Source organism: Rhinolophus sinicus, chromosome 4, assembly GCF_057876585.1.
Source record: "Rhinolophus sinicus isolate RSI-liver-muscle chromosome 4, RSI-T2T, whole genome shotgun sequence".
Lineage (NCBI taxonomy): Eukaryota > Metazoa > Chordata > Mammalia > Chiroptera > Rhinolophidae > Rhinolophus > Rhinolophus sinicus.
In genome coordinates this window covers 95,582,380-95,605,115 of record NC_142504.1, presented here as the reverse complement: position 1 = coordinate 95,605,115, position 22,736 = coordinate 95,582,380, and the positions used below count along the sequence as shown (strand labels likewise).

The following is a 22,736-nucleotide window of genomic DNA, read 5'->3' as shown; positions in this document are numbered from 1 at the left end:
GCAGTAGGTAGGAAGCATGTAGTTTATAAAAAGCCTATAATGTGGGGAGGATATTGCTGGCTTGACTCTCAGGAGACCTATATATGTTATTTGCTTCTCCAATTCTGAACTTTTCCTCAACATTTAACTCCTTAGTTATTAACTCATGACTTCTAATCCTCTGGAAGGCAGTAACTGGATTCTATCCATGTGTGTCCCCATGACCTACTGCAGGGCCTTACTCAGCATAGAGGTTTATTAGAGAAGAAAGTGATAAATAAATGGCACATTTGGATCAAGTCACACATTCCTAAACTTCTTTTATTGGAGATGTATGCCCCGTCTGCTGTCTGAAAAAAAAACAAGAACAAACAAACTCTAAGGCAGTAATGCACATTGCAGAGGAATAGGAAAATGTGTGTCTGGAACCGAAACTGGAGCGAGTCTGAGGACACCAGCTCTCAGTAGTTTCTGTGAGTTCTGCCCTGGGAGACGTGGTGATGGTGGTGAGGGGATGTATGTGCTGGGAAGGCCAGTTGGCCAGTGAAAACTGCTCTCAGCCATGGAAAGCACCGGAGAGGTGGGCTGGGTCACATGCTCCAGGGCTGCCTGACCGTGGACAGTCACATGACAAGCATGCTGGATATTGAAGGGGTGAGGCAATAGCTGAGCTGGGCTATGTACATTGGGGAGTCTCCCTGCAGCCTCCAAAAGCACTCATTAAGGGTCTGAACTCAGAGTGCTGAAAACCCCATTAGCTTTCTTCTAAGAAAGGTGGCGAAGGGTGGCAGTTTACACACAGGTGTGATTAAAGTGGAAGGCAGCCTGATGCCAGGGAAGAGCTCAACACGGGACCCAGTGAGAGACACTCTGGACTTTTGGTTACTCCGCAGGTTGTAGAAGAGGATCTTTCCCTCCCCATCCTTCCCTGCACTGAGAGGAGAAGACATCAACTTTGAAGGGGGACACTGAGGGCCTGTTTGTGGCAGTGAGCTGGCATCACCTCTCTGTCATCAAAAGTCTAGAATAGTTCTAGAGAGGTTGAAAGAAACCAAAAAGCCACAGAGGGTCTCAACTGGTGGCAGGAGGGGGAGAGAGAATGTCCACCTACAGGTGTAGTCAAGAGAGGGCTCCCCAAGTGCCCCCCCAAGCCTGCTGGTAAGAGTGCCACCTCTATAAAAGTTTCTGACAGTTACATTTAAGACTCACCCGTTTCTCTAGTAGAACCACTGTTATGGTAACTTGACATATATATTTTTTTCAATGACCCTAAACATTTTTTCTTTTCTTTTTACCAAAATACAATTCAACTTGAAAGAACATTTTGTAATAATAATAAATCACGCCATATCCTGTCACCTAACGTTACCCCTATTGTCATTGTCTCTTATTCTTAATTCCTCTAATCAATGGCAGATTCTCTCTTGTCTTATAGAAGGGACATTCCCAATGAGAAAATGGAAGTAGAAAAGGAAGAATATTCCCATTATTTATTGAAAGTAATATAATCGACTTTAAACGGAGCGCACAGAATCTATTCATCTATGAACCTAGAACATTTTTTCTACAGTGGAATTCAGCCCCAAGCTTTGCAGCAAGCTCTTTGAAATTGAGCAAATTAAAGTAATTAACACATGCATATTGTTAAAACATGGAGCAAGAGAATGTGGCTGGTGGGTGTACAGAAACAAGAGTACATGCCTATAAAGATGAAATTTGGCTTTCGGGGTTGATATTTAAATTCCACTACAATCTGTGTCTCAATTGGCTTTCCCGTCTATGCTCCCACCAGTTCTCCATGCAAAATTGGGATCCAGACCTAGCCCTGCCTCACTATTCTTATACTTGCATCTTTCCTCTCTGGTACCTTTCCCCTCTCTCTGACCATCCAATGCCCAGGTCACTTTTTAGCTGTGCAGAAGTTGCATAAAGCTTCTCCTGCCCTTGCAATGTAGGAAGTGGAAAGACAAATTCTTGCTTTCCTCTGCCTTCCTTCCAGCTAGGGGAGGCTGTGTGACCCCTTTCTTGTCCATGAGACATACGAAGTCTGCTTTTGTTGGGGTGAGGTTGGTCGTGAAAAGCATTTTTTTTTTCCTGTAGGAAGGAGACAGATAGTGCTGGCACCAACCTTTCTCCTTTTCATCTTCCTGCCTTGAATACAGATGTGATGTGTGGAGGTGTACGGCCTTCTTGTGACAAGGAGGTGATGCCCATGAGACAAAGGGCAAGGAAACTGCCTCCGTCACACGGAGCTGTTGCAGGTATATCTGCTGGCGCATACCTCCAGGCTCTTATTAGGAAAGAGAAAACAACTCCTATTCATTTAAGTCACTGCAAGCAGTGATTATTATTACTACTTGCAATAAAAGTGTTCTTAACTGATATAACCACTCTCATGAGCCTTCTCTAAGCAATCCAACGTGAGAGGCAATGTATATATATAGTTATAAACTTGGCTTCTAGAACCAGCGTTACTTTTGCATCCCAAGTCTATCAATTCCTAACTGTCTGACCTTGGGAAAGTTAACTAACTTTAATAAGTGTCATTGGGCACGTTACCTAAATTTCATAAGCTCCGTTTTACTTATCCCTAATGTAGGAATCACAGAGGCATGTGCTTCGTATGAATGTTAAATGAGATGATGCACATGAAATGCTTAAAACACTGGCTGGCAGATAAGCGTCAAATAACAGTGGTTTTCTTCATAGAGGGGCACTTCTCATCCCTCAACACAGGCTGGAGTCTGAGATCCTCCCATGTCCCTAGGCGGGGCCCACTCCTCCACCTCTCTGAGCCCCACGTCTGACTCTGCGCTGGGAAGAGTCCAGAGTAGCCGCCCCGCCCATCTTCCTAGACCTGCTCTCGGTCTCGGCTTCCACCCTGGAGCCCCAGCTGGACTTGCCGGGTGATGAGCTCTCACAGTTGCTATGAGGCTCCTCAGGCGGATCCGGGGCCTCATCCTACTTCACCCCACGTTTCCCTTGAAGGGGAAACTGGTTGCAGAGAGAGGGGAAGAAGAGAGTTATGAGCCCATTTTCCATGCCCCTGTTTCCCAGTGGCCCGAGAGGCTTTGGCCGTTGCCATGGCAGTGGGCTCCGGGACACCACCGCAGCAGCCAGCAGCGGCTTGGTCTCCCTGGCACTTCAAGGATGGGAAAACTAAGTCGTTCAAAGAGTCTCCTTCCCCCTTGGGAACCAGGGATTATGCTGAAACTTTATTATTACTTTAAATAAATAAATTACTCCCTTGAGGCCAGATAAAACATGCTCTTATTAAGTTTTTTAAAGGAGGAAAGCAATTGGAGAATAAAATCAAAGGTGCCCAAATGGATTGAAGTGGCTCCTCAGAAGCTGACATAATAACAATTTGTATTTATATTATGCTTCTCATCAAAGGAGCATTTCACAAAGGCCCGTTTCCCTAGAGTTGTCCCGTGGAGCCTTGGGGATCCTCCAGCCTCCGAAACCCAGCCTCAGGCTCTGACCACAGGAGATGACCTCCCGTCTGTGGACCTCAGGGCCAGCTTATTCTCAGAGCCCTTCTGGGAGCTGTGAGGGGGCATCTGTGTGCCCTCTGGTCAATGGAAAAGAAAGTGGCTGCCTCCTATGTAAAGGCTCCTAGTGGGAACAGGTCCCGGAAGACTAATCCAGATGGCTGATCCCACCAACACACACACACACACACACACACACACACACACACACACACACACACACACGAAAATCATTGGAAATAAGAGCCTGTCTGGGGTTGGGATTCCTCCTCAACTATCCATTAGCAAAACCAGGATTTTTGACTATACATACTTGGTTTTCCCCAGCATGCAGAACAGTGATAAAGACTTTTTTTAAATATTCTAGATGGGAGACAAGGTGTGTGTGTGTGTGTGTGTGTGTGTGTGTGTGTGTGTGTGTGTGTGTGAGTGTGTATGCTAACACATCTATCAGAGGATCTTCTTTTATTTGTCTTTGTCTCCACAGTGCTTGATAGCTGATAGGAATTAAATAAGTATTTGTCAATGAAATAGCAACACAAGTGAACCGACAAAGGTTGAAGGGGTATCAATGAGATGGTAAGTGGAAGTTTCCAGGTAGGAGTGATGATTTTGTGCCTAGGGAGCTGGATAAGATTTTACTCCTCAATCACAAAAGCAATTATAAAATATAGCAACCATTAATTGAAATGGTAGCTCAGCACTGTTTTGCTTGGCACTGTTCCAGAATTTAATATGTTTTTAAAAGAACAATCTTTACCATAACTTTTCGAATAGCACGACTTTACCTAGTAGGAAACTGAGGTTCACAGAAGTTGTGCCTTGCCCATAGATTTGGTAAGGTCAAGGTTGGAACTCAACTTTATCTGACTCTAAATCCATGCTCCAACTCAGTGCCTCTTGGGGTCCTCATTTTTCCACAATAATGTCCACCTCCATATTTGTTCCATGAAAATTCCACACTTGAAATACAGATGTTCTTCCTCTTTTATCTAGCAAACATTCTGTATTTTCTTTAGAGCCCAACTCTACCCCCAAATCTTCCAGACTATGTCCCAGCATAGCCACCATCCAAATACTCCATAGAGGAAGGCACAGCAGATATCCCACATGAATTAACTACGGTTTGGATATTCTGTGTAATGGCAAGTGACCCCTGCCACCCTGGGAGGGTTGTTCCCCATCCTGAACGTCCACCCTTTGCGACCACACAAGCATGGTGATTGTGAGCCATCTGCAGGGAGCGGCCAGGGTCTAAGTCCCAGCTCCACCAGTTACCACCTGTGTGACCTTAGGCAGGTCACTGAACATCCCTAAGCAGTATTTTCTCCTTTGAATACAGGGAGATAATAACATAGAACCCATCTCATAGCCCTCCTGGAAGGATTAAATAAAAGAGTGACTGTAAAAGTCTTTAGCACAACTTGGCCCCTAGTCATGTTAGTCATGACTGTCAGTGACGAGGGCTGTGGTCATAGAGATGGCAGCCCTCACATGCCCCTCATGTAATGTTAGTCTAAGTGGGTTGGCTGAGGGCCTGTGTGGGACTGAGAGGGAAGTCAAGGGTTTTCAGTGACCTCAGCTGAGTGTCCATGGGGAATGCAGGGCTGACAAAGCGGGAGACCATCTTGCTCTATTGAAGTACGACTCTAAGTAGCTGCTTCCCATGAGTAGGAGTAACTTCCTGGGAGGTTGATCCCCAGCAGGTGACATTAGAAGTGTCAAACAATGGTATAAAAATGGTCTGGAATATTTAAAAGAGACAGTGTGCAGTGATATTCAGAAGGGCAGTAGGTGAACGCTGCAGGCCTGAGTGTCTCTCTCTGGGATAAACTTCCCTGTCTCACCTCTGCTCTCTCGTGCACACTCCATTCCAGCTGGTGCCCAGCCCCCCTTCTCCCGGACCTCTTTCCCTGTCTTTGTCTATGTTAATTACAACAATCCTTACAGCTTACAGTTGAAATCCCACCCATTCGTGAAGCTTTTCTCACTACTGCAGTCCAAACACCCCTCTCCTTCTTCTGAACGCTTAAATCAGAACTGTTTGGATTTCTCACATGTCAGTTTCAGTACGGGGACTTTGCACTAATATTCCATTGTTCACATTTAAGCCTGGATGATTAGTCTGCCGTTTTTCATGGACAGGACCTGTGCCAAATACAGATCTTTGCATTCCAAAACAGAGGTCAGTACGGAGGCCAGATGGAGTTGATAAGCAGTTTTCAAGCTACATACTTGTTGGACAGAAAGATAAGTAGCAACCAATTGACCTGGTGGGGTCTTAAAAGTTCAGACGGTCCAAAACCTTTCGTTTGAAATAAATGAGTAAACTGAGAACCAAAGAGGAGATGTTCCCAGGCCAGAGTCACGGTTAATGTCAGACTAGTATTTCTCCACTCAGGCTATGGGAAATGTTAAGCTTTATAAGAGAACCCACACCAAATTACGCTTTCCATTTTTCTCTCCTTTCCCCTTTATGTCTTTAGTTTAATGGAAGTTTTGAACTTTGTTGTTGCCTTGAGAAACAGTAAAAAATACACCCACTGGGAGCCTCCCAGTCTCTGCCTATTTTGAAGACATGAGTTCTCCATCCTCAGCTTTTACACTCTCCCCTACTCTGTTGAAATACCTACAGTCCCCCTAAAAGCTCCCACACCAGTGTTTTGCACATCTTCCCCACACCTCACTTCACTTGACCAGCCCTTCTCCTCCTAGAAATTCCCTTTAAGGTCATTATCAATGTGAAGTCTTCAGTAACCATCCCCCACCTCTCCAAAAAAAACAAAAACTCTGTTGAGTGTTCCACCAAGTGATGCCCTAGGACTCTGCATTTTCCTGCTGAAAGTTAGATTAGATCACTATTTAGAGCTGTCATTACATTGCATTGAAATTTTTTGGCTTCCATGACTGTTTGACCCCGCAAAAGACACATTGGGGTATCTGTTTGGGTCACACCTCCCCTCAAGGTAAGGTTCTATGGGAGACCTCCTCCTCCTCCCCATCCCACTCACTCCTGAAACATGTTCCAGATGAGGTCTGCCATCCTAATAAGATTGCATCTCCCTGGCTGCAGTGACTAATCTGGCAGTGGGCACTGGCTGAATCTTGACCTATCAAGTCAAGCCACTGCCTGACCACAGTGATTGGGTCACAGAAGAGCACCTGATGCAAGATAGGCCAGTCAGAGGCTTTCTTCAGGATATTTCAAGCTCAAGTGGAGGACACTTCTTTTCCTTTCTAATAACATATGACAGGCCAGAGGTGCTGGAAGCCATGGTGCCCTCATACTGGAGAAGCCATTCTGTAATGCTAAAGCTGACTAAAAGAGAAGAGCAAAGACAACATTTAGAAGAAGCATCTTGTGCATGTTTAATCCCTGGTTTTCCCAATCCAGGTCTCATCTTGCCAGTCAGATGGTTTGATCAAACAACCCTGTTGTGGGCTGAATTGTGCTCCCTCACCCCCAATCCTGTAAATTCGTATGTTGAATTCCTAATCAACGGTACCTCAGTATGTGACTATATTTTATGATAGGGATCTTTGAAGAGGTGACTAAGTTAAAATGAATGCATCCAGGAGGTCTCTATTCCAACATAATTTGTGTCTTTATAAGAAAAAAAAAATTAGACACATTAAGAGACCCCAGAGATGAGCAAGCACAGAGGAACGACCATATGAGGACACAGAGAGAACACAGCCACCTGTACGCCAAAAAGAGAGACCTTAGAAGAAACCACACCGGCCAACACCTTGGTCTTGGACTTCCAGCCTCCAGAACTGTGAGAAAATACCTTTCTGTTGTTTAAGCCACTCAGTCTGTGGTACTTTGTTATGACAGCCCTAGCAAATTTATAGACCCCAATATTCCTCTTTTTCTGTTCAAATTAGTTCAAGATCTGTCTCTAAGTCTTACAAATCAAAGGGCATGAGTACAGGCTGTCATATCTTCAGCAGATGCCATTGTGATTCTACCCCAAACAGCTTTATGTCCTTTCCCAAGGCCCAAGGCCTGTGACAAGTCCTTTCCCAAGGCCCAAGGCCTGTGACAACAGGGAGGTAGACAGGCTGACCCATGAACCCACTCACTTTTGGACCCATGTCAAGCCTAAATCAGGTAAGTTTAAAATTCTGCCTCAGTTTGATGAACTAATGGCTACTTGAGACATTTTGTTCAATAAACAACTTTTCCCCTTAAAAGAATCCAGAAATCTAGGGCAGAGCAATGAGAAAACCGACATTCACACTCTGAGTAATAATTATCTAGTTAACTGTGATTGCCCACAAGACGTGACATTTCTTTCTCAATGCATTTTACCTCAGACAAACTCCTGCAAGAGACACCCACTGAAGGTGGTCACTCAACTATGACCAATGACTTGCTTTAAACGTGAGTGGGTGACACTTCTTTCTTGGGGCATTTCTTCAACTTCCAAATCAGTTACCTGCTTACTGCAAGGAGTAGGTATTTCCTAGCTCTATTATGAATGACTTTACCTGATAAAGATCCTTTTCATCCATCCATCCATCCATTCATTCATTCATTCATTCATTCGTCTTCCTTCTTCCCCTTCCCCTTCCTCTTCCTTTTCTTCTCCTTCTCCTTCTTCTTTTCTGTCTAATAATATTACCTGAGCTCTAAGTTAGACCACCTTTAATTCACCAAATACCTACTGTATGCACACTTGTGGTCAGTAAACAAAGCACATGAACTTAGCTTCCTATAGAACACCTATCATTGAGCTAGGATTCAGTCTTAACCCTTTACAAGTGTCAGCCTAGGGGACAACATCTTAAACCTCTAATAGCTGCATGGTCTATTTACACTTGATTTTGCGCGTTAGTTATTTTCCACCCCCCCGGCCCCGCAGTCCTTCTATATTTCTGCCCGTTCACTCATTTCATTGCAGGGATGCTCTCCTTTCTCAAATATAGTTTCTGAATGTATTTTCCTGCCTCCCTGTCTCTCAGTAACCCCCTTGCTTGTTTAAAAGTAAACTAAAGGTGTTTACTCAGGAAAATTCAGAAAACAGAGGTTAAAAACAATGAGACATTTACTAAGTTGTGAAAAGTCTTCAGCAACTAGTATTTGAGGTTCTCAGACATGTGAAAACAGACAATTTTTTTTTTTTTTGGCTGTCTTTGCTCTTTTTTCAAATGCATCCTTTGCCATGAGTCTCACATAGATCCCTGCTTTGACAAGCCATGGCTTTGACAGTCTCCTTCCACCTTTCACTTCCTCTCACTCACTAGATTCCACCACTCGGGAAAATCATGGCTAAAACTCCATTTTTTTGTGATGAACATGCTTCTAACAAAGAGCTGACCTGCTTTTACTTATTAATTGCTTCACAGATCAAAGGAATATAAGAAAAATTTGATTTAAACAGCCTTTTATTTCAATAAACTTTATTTATTTATTTAAATAGCATTGCTATGTCTTCCACAGACAAAAATGTTAAAATTATTTACTATATCTATGTTTACTACAATGTTCTTTGTATGGACATAAGTTCTTCAGTTTAGCTAAAGGATATTGAATTTAAACAAATAAGTGAATTCTTTGACTATGACTTTAAGTGACTTTGTCCTAATTATGGGACACTAGAGGAACATTTATTTGTCTCTGTGTCATAATCCACTCAGCTCAGGGCTCTGAGGCTCTCATTTTTGTCATCCTCTTGAAGATTTTTACCTTATTTTAATACAAAATATTTCAAAGTATTACCAAAATAACAACTGAAATGATTCTGAGTTTAGATGTGCTTGGACATGCTGGATAAAATAAGCATTCTTTTTTTAAAGCAGCAAGACTTCTCAGAGACTTTTTTCAATGCTTACGTACCATGAGAACTTACAAGAGGTGCCACTGGAAGCTACACTCACAAATTGATTTGACCTCACATACCCCTTCTGTGGAAAGGCTCTTTTAGAATTAGTGGTCTGGGAGACATCGGTTTGATGTCTCCAGCCATTTCAATGACTTCCAGAAGAAACCTTAAAGGCATAAAATAAAAACATTTTTATTTTTCTTTTAAAAATCCAAGTTACTTGACCTTAAAACTGCTATTAACTGCCTGAGAGGAAGTGCTATTTCTGGTGGTCACCCATGGCATATTCTTTATAGAAAGGACCGTATGCAAGCCCTTGAGTCAAATAGTCAAATATATCATAACATAAAGAGAATCAAGTCACCCCAAAATACTTAGAGCTGTATACAGATGCCCAGTGAATGGTAATGAGCACTTTATCTTCACCACAAACTTGAGGTGATAGATAAACAAAATATGGCCTATACATATAATGAAATATTCTTCAGCTTTAAGAAGGAATGAAATTCTGACATATGCTACAACATGGATGAGGCTTAAAGATGTTACGCAAAGTGAAATAAGCTAGACACAAAAGGACAAACACTATATGATTCCACTCATATGAGGTACATACGTAATCAAATTTATAGAGACAGAGAGTAGAATGGTGTTTGCCAGGGGTGTGGGAAAATGGGGAAAATGGGGAGTTATTACCTAATGAGTATAGAGTTTCAGTTTGGGAAGATGAAAAATTCTGGAGATGGAAGGTGGTGATGGTTGCACAACAATGTGAATATATTTAAAGCCACTGAACTGCATACTTAAAAATCGTTAAAACGGTAAATTTCATGTTATGCATATTTTACCTCATTAAAAAAAAATGATAACTTGAGGTGACTGTCGTATGTAAACCCCATAGACAAAATGGTGGGATATTAAGAAGATAAAAGAGAATTTGAGAAACTGGTATTTGAAGAATGTAAAATATTCAGATTTCTTTTCTGAATTTTTTTTTTTTTAATACAGGGGTAAAGCAACACAGCCATTTGAAAGGGAGAGCTAAGGGGAAAAGAATTTAAAAGCCTAATCTTTTAACATGTTAAATTTTAAATACCGAAGGCCTCATGTATACATGCACGAGGCTGAGTAATACTATAGATACAAATGCAAAGTGTGTTTATCCATGTCTTACATGGATTTATAACCTTACAGGAAGACGCACCCATGAGTAACTTGGAGACAACAAAACCTGTACTGAAATGTGCATGAGTTATAAACACAGAACTCTGGGAGCAGGGGGAAGAAGATAATACACCTGATTGAGGATCCATTTCCTCTTCTTCATATCTGCTCGAATTCCTCCACCCTTGAGACCCAGATCAAGGCCCACTACCCATGAGAAGTATCCCCGAGTGTTCTAACCCACTGTGGTCCAACTTTTGAACTCTTACTACAATTGTACTCCAGTAACTATTCAGATCCTTACCCTTTCTCTCTGTAGTTTTAGGTGGACATTGTAACATGGCTGATACATATTTTTATGTATTTTCATGTGTTCCCCCTGTTTTGTTACAGACATCATTGCTTTGGGGACGATTCAAATTGTTAAAATAGGAATGAACGAAAAGGGGGGAAATTGGCTTTTGAGTCCATAGTGCAAACAGGTTTTGAAAGCCAGACTTGGTGAAGAGAGAAAGGATTTTCGAAATTCCATTATCTCCCCAATTCAGATCAGAAGCCAAACCTGGCAAACTCAATGGTAGAATTTTACCCTAACTCATAATGCAGAGAATAGAAATAACAGGGAAATTCCCACTAGGTAAGACAGGAGAAAGCATTCCCAGGCAAGGAAGAGGATAAGGGTTTTGTGGGTATGCCCCCAGGATAAGAATACAGTCAGGTTCCCTGAGAATCCAAGGCCTGGCTTTTCTTGGGTCTAGACTGAAGGTGGAAAGTAAGCTGGTTGACACACGAGACTCTGCAACCTGAGTTTTTCTAGAACAACCATTCTGCTTCTCTGCCCCTCTATACCCAAGATGCCCAGAAGTCTTAAATGTGTCTGAGACAGAGAGCTGTGATTCCAGATGACGTGTGTACTTTCTGCAGGGCTCCCTCAAATTCCCTTGAATTCTCTGTGGACACACAGGTGCTGAGACCCTGTAACACTGGGTTAGATGAGAAGGATAAAAAATGCTGGGATCTCTCCATCACAGATTTATTTGATGCCTATATATTTTGATGGTGTGAGCAACAGCACACTACCCACAGAAACAATCAAACAAACAAACGAACCCAGGTGAGTTTAGCCACGTGGGAAGAAACCGGCATAAAGTGTTCAGCAACCCAACCAGACCAACCTCACTCTGGTGGATAGGAGGTAGGAGAGCATAGAAGGCAGCCCACCTTATCGCCAGACGGCATGTCTACTTTCCCTGCATACACCCAACCATCTTGGTAAGGGACTCAGAGATGCTTTTTGTGAAAGGGGAACATATCCCAGATCGAGAATTTAGACTTCAGATTCACTAAAAAGTGTCCAAATTAGACCAAATTAGACCTAAGAAACTATTCTCAAATGAAAAAGATTGAATTGCCTTTAATTGGGAATTTTAAATCCACCCTACCATTATTGGTAGGACTGAGGAGAACAGGTATAGAAAATAAATTTATTCTTTTCTTTTCTGACCCATGTAATTTAGAGTATGTAAATATTCATCACTTTTCACATGTTTACCACATCAAGTAGTATGTAGTCTCCTAGAGATCTGTGGAATGCTTTCTGCTATGTATGCAATAGGTACCCCTAAATCTATGCTGTGTGAAGAAACGAAAGGAAGAAAATATGGATTTCATTTCTTTCTTGCCTCTCATTCTACCAAAGTCAAAATAAATGATAAAACCAAGAGATTTAAAATAAAAAATAACATAAGAGAAATCACAGAGAGAGTTCTGGAAAAAAGAACTGGTATTAGGAAATTCACAGGGCTTAGTCCTTAGAATATTAATACTGCTGTCCATAGACAGTCTTTCTGCCAACCTTTCTGTCAGTAAGCTGAGGTAAATATCTATCTGGACCAGCAAAGTCCTGCAAAAGTAATAAGCAAAGTTTTCAACCTTCAGAAATGTTTGAACATCTCTCTCTTATAGAGAAAAATCCTGGAACTTCTCATAAATGGATATTTCCCTTGGGGGACTAATATCCTCTCTAGGGTCAAACTTTCATTCTCTGGAAGATTCAGTGAGGCAACTTTAACGAGAAAGTCACTTTTTTTTCTTTCCTATTCCTTTATGTTAAAATCCACTTTGTTTAAAGAAGTCATTGATATACATTTTTTTCTGATTGGAGCTTCTAGTCAGGGAGAAATTTTAGACAAAGCAAAAGACAACCTGAAAAGTTGGCAACTGGGACGGGGAAGGCTTAATGAGAAAGCTAACGGACTGGTTGGCTTTTCCTTGATGCATATGACGAGATGTGTGAGGCTATTAACAACAGAACTGCGCAAAAAGCACTGTGGAAAGCAGGTGAACATTGATTCTCTGTCTTTCTTTTTTTTCTTTTTAAGGAGGGCGTAGCTCACAGTGGCCCATGCAGGGATCGAACTGGCAACCTTGGTGTTATTAGCACCACGCTCTAACCTGCTGAGCTAACCGGTCGTCCCTGATTCTGTCTGAAGCTCAAAAATAATTAATAAGGCAATTGTAATTTAAAGATATAGGCAGTACTTTTTTTTTTTTAAATCTGGCACAATGGTATTCAGAAACTCACTATATTCAGTATCCCATAAAAATATCCTTCTCATCTTTTAAGAAGCCACTCACATTTCATAAAGCCTCCCCTGATCAGTGCAGCCCCTACCAATCACTCTCTTCTCTGAACTCCAAGAGCATTTATCGCCTATAGCACTCACTGGGCATAAGCTGTTAGGTCTCTCTCGCTCTCTCTCTCTGTCTCTCTCTCTCTGTCTCTCTCTCTGTCTCTCTCTCTGTCTCTCTCTCTCTGTCTCTCTCTCTCTCTCTCAACAAACATAGTCTAATAGATAATAAAATTCTCCAGAGTAAGGATAACATTAAATTCCTCTTATTATCCTCAGCACCTAGCCTGGAGCCTGATCCACAACCCACAAGTATTCAATAAATGTTTGTTGTTAATGATGATATGTTGTAGACACATCTGAAACATAATCTGGATAAACACAATACAGGAAAAGTGCAAATCATCATATAACCAACGCGCGCGAGCCAAGAAATCAATGAGAGAGCTGTCTGAGCACCAAATGAGAGACAAAGTAACGCCCTTCTCCCTGCCCCAACGTCCAGCATGGTGATGGATTGCACTACATAAAATTATCGATAAAGAACGATGTAGTCACAATGATTTCTAAACAGTAGCAAGAAATATTAGATACAAAATGTAACATTGCAACAAAGGCAGCAGAACAGAGAGGCCATACACAGAGTAACAGATAGATTCGGTTGATGAAGAACCTCTTTGCAAATAAGTAACTTCAAGCATAATAAAAACATGGTGCTTTCATTTCCTCCTTCTCTATCTCCCCAGCCCAGAGACTCAGATGCTGATTTCCCGCAAGATAGGTCTCATGAGCGTCACTTGCCCCTGAAACAAAGGAGCAGGAAGGCAAACTGGGGCATTCAACCTCTGCCAAAACAAACCCAACCCTTTCAAATGAGTTATGTTTTCATAATATGAGTCAGGTTGAGTAAATTCATACAATTTTCATTTATGTACACAAAGAGAGTCCAACAATCTACTTACCTCTGGTCTGAATCCCTGTCTTCTTCCACAAGATTTGACTTACTAACTTAGTAGTAGAAAACTCAGGCCAAATCCATCCCAGCAGTGAACCTCATCTTGCCTTTCTCTGTCACTCTTATTTATCCTTTCTCTATTTACATCTTTCTTGTATCATGGAGGTGGGGAACACTTAGGGAGAGGCGCTACTATTTTTATTGAATGTATAGCTAACATTCTTAGCACTAGTATTGGTCTATCTGACATGAAGCAGGGAGAAAAAAATCCAAATGTCTCTGGGCTCTGGGGCAAAGGGAAGAGCAAGTAGGAACCACATATTGATAACCCCACGCCCCCAACTTGTATATGCTTTGTTGTTATATGGACAACCAGAATAGGATGGTTAGTTTAACTGATCACTTCAGTGGAATGCTGATAGTGATTCAAGGGATTTTTAATAGCATTTACTAGTTCTTTGGCCTAACTAATCAAGCAGCAAGATTTGAACTTGTGCATTACTCTTCAATTCATCCATTACCATGTTTCTCAGTCACCTTTAACATTCTGATTGGATTAAAGAACTGGCAAAATAAATTGCCTATATACACACAGCTCTGATGGCCTGTTTTGTTCTCCACTATTATTAACCTTTCTGAGGCATTAAATCCACTAGCTAAAGAAAATGAGGATTGAATTCCATAGGTTAATTGATGTGTAGTAGTAACAATATCTATAACCAATATGGCTTTCTTCACAGACAAAGGAAGACCAAAACCATCCCATCTCTTTGAAACAATCGGCCTGCGACATCTTTCGGTGAGCCCAAGTTCTTATTGAATTAAAGAAAGAATTACACCTGTATAAAGTATTCTTAAATGTAGCAAACAGAGAAAGCTTTCCTTAGAGGATGTAGAGTTTTCCTTCTAGAGCCTGCACATACGGACTTAGAAATGATTTCCTGTACTCACGGTCATTCACGTCCGGTTGGCACAGTGGACCGAGGTCTTCCAAGCCTTTTCCTTGTCTGTAGGTAGAGGTGGGACTATTTCAATGACATGCACTCATATCCAGAAACACCCAGAAGGAAAACCGGAAAGAGCCTAAATAGAAATACAGAGGAGCTCACTTAGCCCCGTTGTTTCTTATGATGAAGGAAGCAGCCTGTAAAATGATGAGTTGGGGCAATGGCCAGAGTCAGCACAGGGAGGCACTATGGGGCAGAAAGTGGGATTCCCCACTAGATGGCGCCAGGATCCATCTGTGGCACCCATGGGGACTGCTACCAAGGCAGACCTGAGGGACAGGATCAGCTGTCAGATTTCTGTAGGCAAGGTCCTATAGGGAGTGCCATAGGGATTAAAGTGAGTATATGTGGGTGTTCCTCCTTGGTAGGTGTACCTGGAATGACATGTATATGTTCTTCTGAGTATGATTACAAATGTGGGGATGAATACAAGGTCGGACAATTATGTTCATGAACTTGTTGCAGTGATGTTGCTAACCTTTTTTGATATCAGAGGGATTATTCATTATGAATTTGTACCAACTGGACAAACAGTTAACCAGGTTTACTATTTGGAAGTGCTGAAAAAGCTGCATGAAAAAGTTAGACGACCTGAACTGTTCGCCAACAATTCATGGCTCTTGCATCACGACAATATACCAGCTCACGCGGCACTGTCTGTGAGGGAGATTTTAGCCAGTAAACAAATAACTGTATTGGAACACCCTCCCTACTCACCTGATCTGCCCCCCTGTGACTTCTTTCTTTACCTGAAGATAAAGGAAATACTGAAAGGAAGACATTTTGATGACATTCAAGACATCAAGGGTAATACAACGACAGCTCTGATGGACATTCCAGAAAAAAAGTTCCAAAATTGCTTGGAATGGTGGACTAGGTGTTGGCATCGGTGTATAGCTTCCCAAGGGAGGACTTCAACCATAGTGATATTCAGCAATGAGGTGTGTTGCACTTTTTCTCGGATGAGTTCGCGAACTTAATTGTCAGACCCCATGTGTGTGCGTGTGTGTGTGTGTATGAATATACACATATACACATACATACATATATATGTGCACACACATACATACCTATATGTTAGGTTATATAGATATGGATTGATATAGGTATAGATATAGGTTGGGAAATATTGCAATAAATGGAAATCATGTTGGAGGAAGGAGACTAGTTTCTGTTGAACGTGCCAGGCCTTTTCATACGCTTTCTCATTTAACCTTCCTGATAGCTGTGCAAGGCAGCTATTGTTACCCCCATAAATCCCTGCATTTTGATCATGGTTACCTGTTGATCTGCAGAGGCACTAGTATCCCTCAAAACCCATTTTGGATAATGCCTCTCAAAGGAATTCAGAAAGAGTTCTGGAACGCTCCTTATAAATAATAGTAGTGTAAATAATAATGATAACAATTGCCTTTCATTGGCATTTCTATGCTCATACTCTGTCACCTCAGAATACTACCACATCTTTGTAACAGGTCTTTCCAATCCACAGTTTTTCCTGTCCAATTGATTTGCTCTGTTCCTACTACGTTTGCCTCCCCTAAATACACGTTCACTATGCCCTCCCCACACTCCGTCGCTCAGCACGATGCTCCACTGTGGTCAGTATAAAATCCAGCTTTTCAATCTGATGTTTCAAGCTCTCTCTCTCTCTCCAGGTTCTTTCTCCACTGCTCTCCAAGGGCGAACCCTTTGGTTTAGTCCCACTGGCTCACTCTCTGATCCCTAAACAGGGCACACACTTTCTCACCTTCCCCTCATTTGTGTTCTCCTCTTGTTCCACGTGTGCAGGTATGTTTCTCAATAGATTGCAGGTTCCTCTGAGAGCAGAGGTGGTTACCTACTCATCATGAGTTCCCTCACAGCACCTGGCCCATGTCTTAGACCAGGAAGCTGTAATGACTCTAGTTGTCTACCTGCACGACCTTCATCCCCCATCTTATGTCCCTCCAAAATCAATACCACAAGCAGAGTCACATTTTATGAACTGACACTCAGCAACACATGTGGTTTTATTATTATTTTAAAAATTTTAACTATGGCAACAAACCTTTATTATTATAGATGTTAGAAATTGTATGTGTGTGTGTATAAAATCTGTCTTATATATATATGTATATATTTTATATATATATGTATATATTTTATATATATATATATTTGTGTGTGTATATATATATATTCTAAACGTTCAAACCCAAGTTTCGTGTTGGTTTTAAAAGCAGCTTTAGGTGGCAATGGGCTGTGTCAAGCATGTACTCTGCCCTCCAGATAGTTCCATCTCTATCTTATAGAAGTAATGGGAAAGGGATCAGTGGATATGAAGGCAGAGAGGCTGAGATAGCGGGACAATCTATAGTCAAAAGATCTGGCTTTGGGTACTGGTTTTATGGCTGACCCCTGCGTGACCTTGGCAAAAACCGCTTAACCTCCCTGGGCAGTAGTTCCCACAGCTGTAAAATAGGAATTCTAATATTTAAACTCACAGGGTTATTGTGGGAATTAACTGTGGTAATTGCTGTAAAATGTCTCGTAAATTATAAGGGGCTCTGCAAGTGTTAGTTATTATTAAAGAAACATTATAGGCATCTCCAGGTTTTTCTGGTTGGTTGGTTGGTTGGTTGGTTGGTTGGTTGGTTGGTTGGTTTGTTGGTTGGTTGGTTGGTTGGTTGGTTTGTTGGTTGGTTGGTTGGTTGGTGTTAGGCCATAATAGAGGTGTTTCCAACTGCCCTAGGATAACTTCTATCATGAAACGTGTGATTTCTCTTATGTCTATCTGATTGCTGTGTGTTCCACTTCTAACTGTTCATATTGTCATTCATCAGAGTCAACTTAACAAAAATTTCTTCTCTTTATTGTTTGAAGACTGCTGCTCAAGGCATCGTTCATAACCCAATCAAGTATCATGGCTAAACTTTCAATTTTAGATGTTGATTTCAACCTTGGACTTGCAACTACACACACACACACACACACACACACACACACACACACCATCAGATTTAATTTTATTCCTTCCATTTTTCCTTCTTCCCTCCCCTCCTCCCTCCCACTCTCCTTTCCTTCCTTCCTTCCTTCCTTCCTTCCTTCCTTCCTTCCTTCCTTCCTTCCTTCTTTCCTTCCTTCCTTTTTTCTTTCCTTCCTTCCTCCCTCTTCCTTCCTTCATGCTTCCATCTTTTCCTTTTTTCCCGTCTTCCAGTGAGAGTCTAGAAATATTCACATCAGAAAATGTCACATGAATCTTTGACCAGAGTGACTATTTATCCTTCTCCCCTCCCCCAGTCTGCTTGAAATGCTTGTAAAGCCTTGCCATTTTCTCACGAGCATACAGTTAGACACTAATAGGTACAATGTACCTGAATGTGCATTATTTACCAGTTAGGTTCCAGCGCAGGCTATAAAGTTAATGCATAATCTACTATGCAGGATACTTGATTACTAAAGAACATTCCCCAGGCATTCCACAGTCTATAGGGGCAACACATTTTCTATGATATGATGGGAATTATTGACTCACTGGACCAGAACGCTCTCGGAGTCCACATAAAGACCCTTATTTCCACAATGGATTGAAAAGCCAACAGACTTAGGTTTCCTGCATATTCACAGTTTGCAGACTATTGATCTGATAATGAATCAAGTCTGTATCCTCTGGGTATTCTTAGCTGAATGTACGTGCAACCCCCCTTTAGGAGGTCTGAGTCACAAAAGTCCCTAACCCAGCACCTGCACAGCAGCTGCTTACGGTACTCAATTGCTCCAATTACTTTTGTCTTTAAAGTGTAATATTTCAGCCTTCTTTAAAACATACAAGGTCAGGGAAAGTAATACCCCTTAGGAAATAATAAGTGAATTGCCATAGACACACAATTATAAACAAGAAAGGCCTATAAAAATATAATCATAGAACTTTCAAGCTGAAATGAAATGCAATAAAATTGTTTACAACTTATTGGACATTAAGGCCAGCCTTGGTGGATTAAAGGCAACACTCCTTTTTAAATTAAGTCTGTGTGTGTGTGTGTGTGTGTGTGTGTGTGTGTGTGTGTGTGTGTGTGTACTGGTTTTCCTGAAGGGTCATTGTTGGAGCTTATTTAATCAAACACCCTCACATCACATAGCCTCGCAGGAAAGTGTGTTCTCCAGTGGCTAACGTAAGCTACACGAGAGCCACAGGGGACATTTTTGAGGGGTGGTCAGAACTTAACCGTATTCTCATCTGGCCTATTAAAATAATTATCTTCTACATTGCAATATAGAGATCAATTCTGGTTTGAATGACCACTCTCTCACATATGCAGATAAACGGCATATTTTGCTCCCCTGTTTTCATGGCCGTTCTCTTCCCACCAGCCTCTCCAAATCATCGCTCCACCTCACACTCTACTGGAGGTCCTTCTGTTTCAAGCAAAACTCTAACTCAGAACCCATGACGGGAACCATTGCTCATTTGCTCTCCCTCTTCTCCCTTTGGAAGTCCCTCCCTCTTTTTCCATACTCCTCTTCCTGTGTCCTGGAGGTTCCAAAGCAGATTCCTTTGCTGATCTCAGGGATTCATGTATGTGAAGTGCTCACTCTCTATTTGTTGAATAAAAGGATGAATGGTCCAGCCAGAAATCTCCTCTCGAAGGCCGTACTCTCTGACATGCCCCATGTTGATCTATAGGATCATCACATTTTTAATATGTGAAATATTGAGAAGATCTCTACACTTACAGAATTGGTTTCCTCCTGACAGGATTTCAGCTTCGATGCAAGCAGTAAAGTACTTGAGTCGTATGGCGGTGAATTGCACCTACTCGGTCTATTTTCCATCCAGGCCTCATGAACACCACAATGGCAATAATCTTTTCTCTCTTTCTGTGTTTAACTCCTGACAGTCCTCATGACATCGCTCTGTTCAACAAATGCTGATGTCCAGCTCTTTGGGCTCCTTCCATCCCCAGATACTTTAGAGTTGACTATAACAAAATGTTTTTGCAAGTTACTACATGAAATCTTTAAAGATCCTCTGTCCGGTAATTGATGAAAGAACATTCTAGCCTGTCCTTCAGATTCACTGGTTCAAAGTTCATGCAACCTGTACTTGTACACAACATACCTAAACTACCTTTGGCCCGCTGATTGGACGGTATCATCCATCAGCGGATGAGTGGTCATGCTGCTCTCTGGCCCTCTGTGCTGCCTAACAGCTGGTGCTGCAGGGGAAGGTGCAGGCCCCACTGCTGCTGGGATGCTGGGATGCTGGGAAGTGCGGGGGCAGGAGGAAAGGATTTTGAAACACAGTGGTTCTCATGCTTAGCACCAAGTGGCAGCCCCCTCTTCTCACCTAGTTCCACATCATGGTGAGGGCCATAATTCTACCTCAAAACCGATAACTCCTATCTAGGTATTCTAAGCAAAACCTAGAGAACTGCTACCAAAGACAGATATTTCCTCTCTCAACAAACTACCCCCGACTTCCCATTCCTCCTAAAATCATGACATTCTCTCTTCATGCAAATTTATATACATGGAATGTAAGGCAGATGGGGTGTTTCTGGACAGCAATTGGCTAGGTACATTACCTAGAAAGTTTTCTTTTTTAAACCTCGAGTGGAGATTTAAAAATTGGAAGTTGCTTTTACTTTATGAAAGTATATTAAATGGATTTGGCTCACTGGTATAAAACCATGGCTTGTATGTCCAATAAAAATTTCCTTGACATTAGCCAGTTAGCCTGAATATAAGGCAATGCTTCATTCACTATTTTTCTTTTATTGCGAATGCCAATTGCATTCAGCTTTTTAGCCATGATAATTTACAATATCTGCTTCACTCTTGAGAGCGTTATTGATAAGACAAAATAAGAATACACGCTCACCATCACTGCCTTTAAACCCACCCTTATTCAGAATCTGAACACACTACAGTACAATGTTCTCAAAGGTCATCAAACTCCAATTCTCCATCAGACCAGTTAGAAGGTTGCACAGTCAACAGGGAGCCACACATGTCAGTTCTACAATCACACCATGGTGAAGGTAGCACAAACCATAAAGTAGACCAGAAGGTTTCCATTTAACAGCCATTCAGTGAGCCCAAATAGTTGGAATAAATTTTGGAACTTCCTTCTATGTGCACAGATAGAGCAGGAAATATACCCTCTAATTCTACTGACAGGAGCCTCAACAGGGTGACATTCACTTGTTTCAAACTCCCTTAAACTGTTGGGGCGGGGGGGGGGTAGTCTCTCTAGCTTTTTTATTACCACTCTAGAATAATATGCAAATAATTAGGTGACAGCCTGCCCTTGTTTGAACATTATTCAATGTGCAATAATTATCACATATAGTATATTCTATGGGCACAAAAGCGCCTTCAGTACAAAGCATATTCTCAACTTCAATAAAAAAAAAATAAAATAAAATAGAAGAATTGTTAACATTCACTCTTCAAGCTCTGTAAAACCAATTCTCAGAACGTGCCACTAAACACTCTCTGCTCTGGCACCTACACAGGCTGGCTGGAGAATTCATGCGCTATAGTATTTGTCACATTCATTCTCTCAGGTGAAATACTGCGGGCAAAACTGCATAATTTATTAGGCTGGTACAGCAAGGCTGAATAATTAGATCATCTCCTTGTACAAGGCTACATTTTATGATGATCTTTTTAACACTGTAATCTAAATTGGAGTTGGAGTTGAGGCGTGGAAGAGGGTTGAAAATAAACTAATTGAAAGATGCTCTTTGTGAAATCACAGCTATATCATTTCATGGCGTCAAAAATAGGATCCCATTTTCAAAAGGCTTTCAAATCATCTATATTATTGGCTAACAAGCATCAAATGTTTTAATACTAGGAAAATGATATGTACATATATATATGTACATAAATATATACACACATATACAACATTGCGTTTTCATTTTGGTGGGTGAAGAGGAAAAGAAAGAAAGTTTAGAAATCCATCATTTCCCCCACCCATGAACAGGTAGAAAAGAATTTCTAATTGTTAGCAGAAGGTGACAAAGTCAAAGAAAGAGTTATGCCTTACCCCTCAGGTTCCTCTTGAGCCTTGAAGTGACAGTTTTGAGAAGAGTAGCCAATGTCGCCAAAGAGACAACTTTGAATAAGAAATTGGGATCCTTCTCAGGTGATCAAGCCAGAGAAGACAGCCAACATGGAGGACCCTTGGGGGTCCAGGTGTTTGCTATGCTGGCTCACTCAGTCCTTCCTCACTCTTTTTCAGTGCCTGAGCCCTAACGTGGGTCTGTCATTCTAGGGGATTTGCTTTTGAAGTCCCTCCCCTTGGACTGCTCTCATTAGCATCCCGTTCTCCTTCGATGGTCAAGTATTACGTGAGTACTGGGTTGTTTTCCCATTGGAGAATTTGCTTCTTATTAAGTAGCCAGACAACCCATCTCAGGGGCCCCAGTGGAAACCACTGGAAGATCATTCTTTCTGTAGCCACTCTTGTTCTGCTTGGTCTCCCCCCACCACATTGCTTCCTCCTATTTATTTTTTTTTTTCTTTACACATTACTGGGAGGTTAAATTTTTACAAATCTTATATTCATAAGACATTTTTGTCTTTGAGCTGATGGGAGATAAGGAGGGCTTGTACACCTGGCCTTCCTGGGATGGAAAACTCCATTTGAGAAACGAATTTGCTATCTTGGAGGGTGGTACATGCGC

The 22,736-nt window shown here is 41.6% G+C and overlaps 1 protein-coding gene across 4 annotated transcripts in view; it reads right to left on the bottom strand.

The window, feature by feature from the left end:
- The window catches only part of SLC14A2 (solute carrier family 14 member 2), a 422,069-nt gene extending 399,731 nt beyond the window's left edge, over positions 1–22,338 (bottom strand). For 2 of the 4 annotated variants that reach the window (XM_019739711.3, XM_019739713.3), the window contains exons 1-2: positions 22,097–22,338; positions 15,002–15,133 (exon numbers count right to left, since the gene is read on the bottom strand). The gene's annotated coding sequence lies outside the window, so the exon portion shown is untranslated. The remainder of the gene's footprint in view (positions 1–15,001; positions 15,134–22,096) is intronic. The other 2 variants (XM_019739714.3, XM_074340040.2) reach the window with 2 other exon arrangements.
- Between the last annotated feature and the right edge of the window lie 398 nt (positions 22,339–22,736).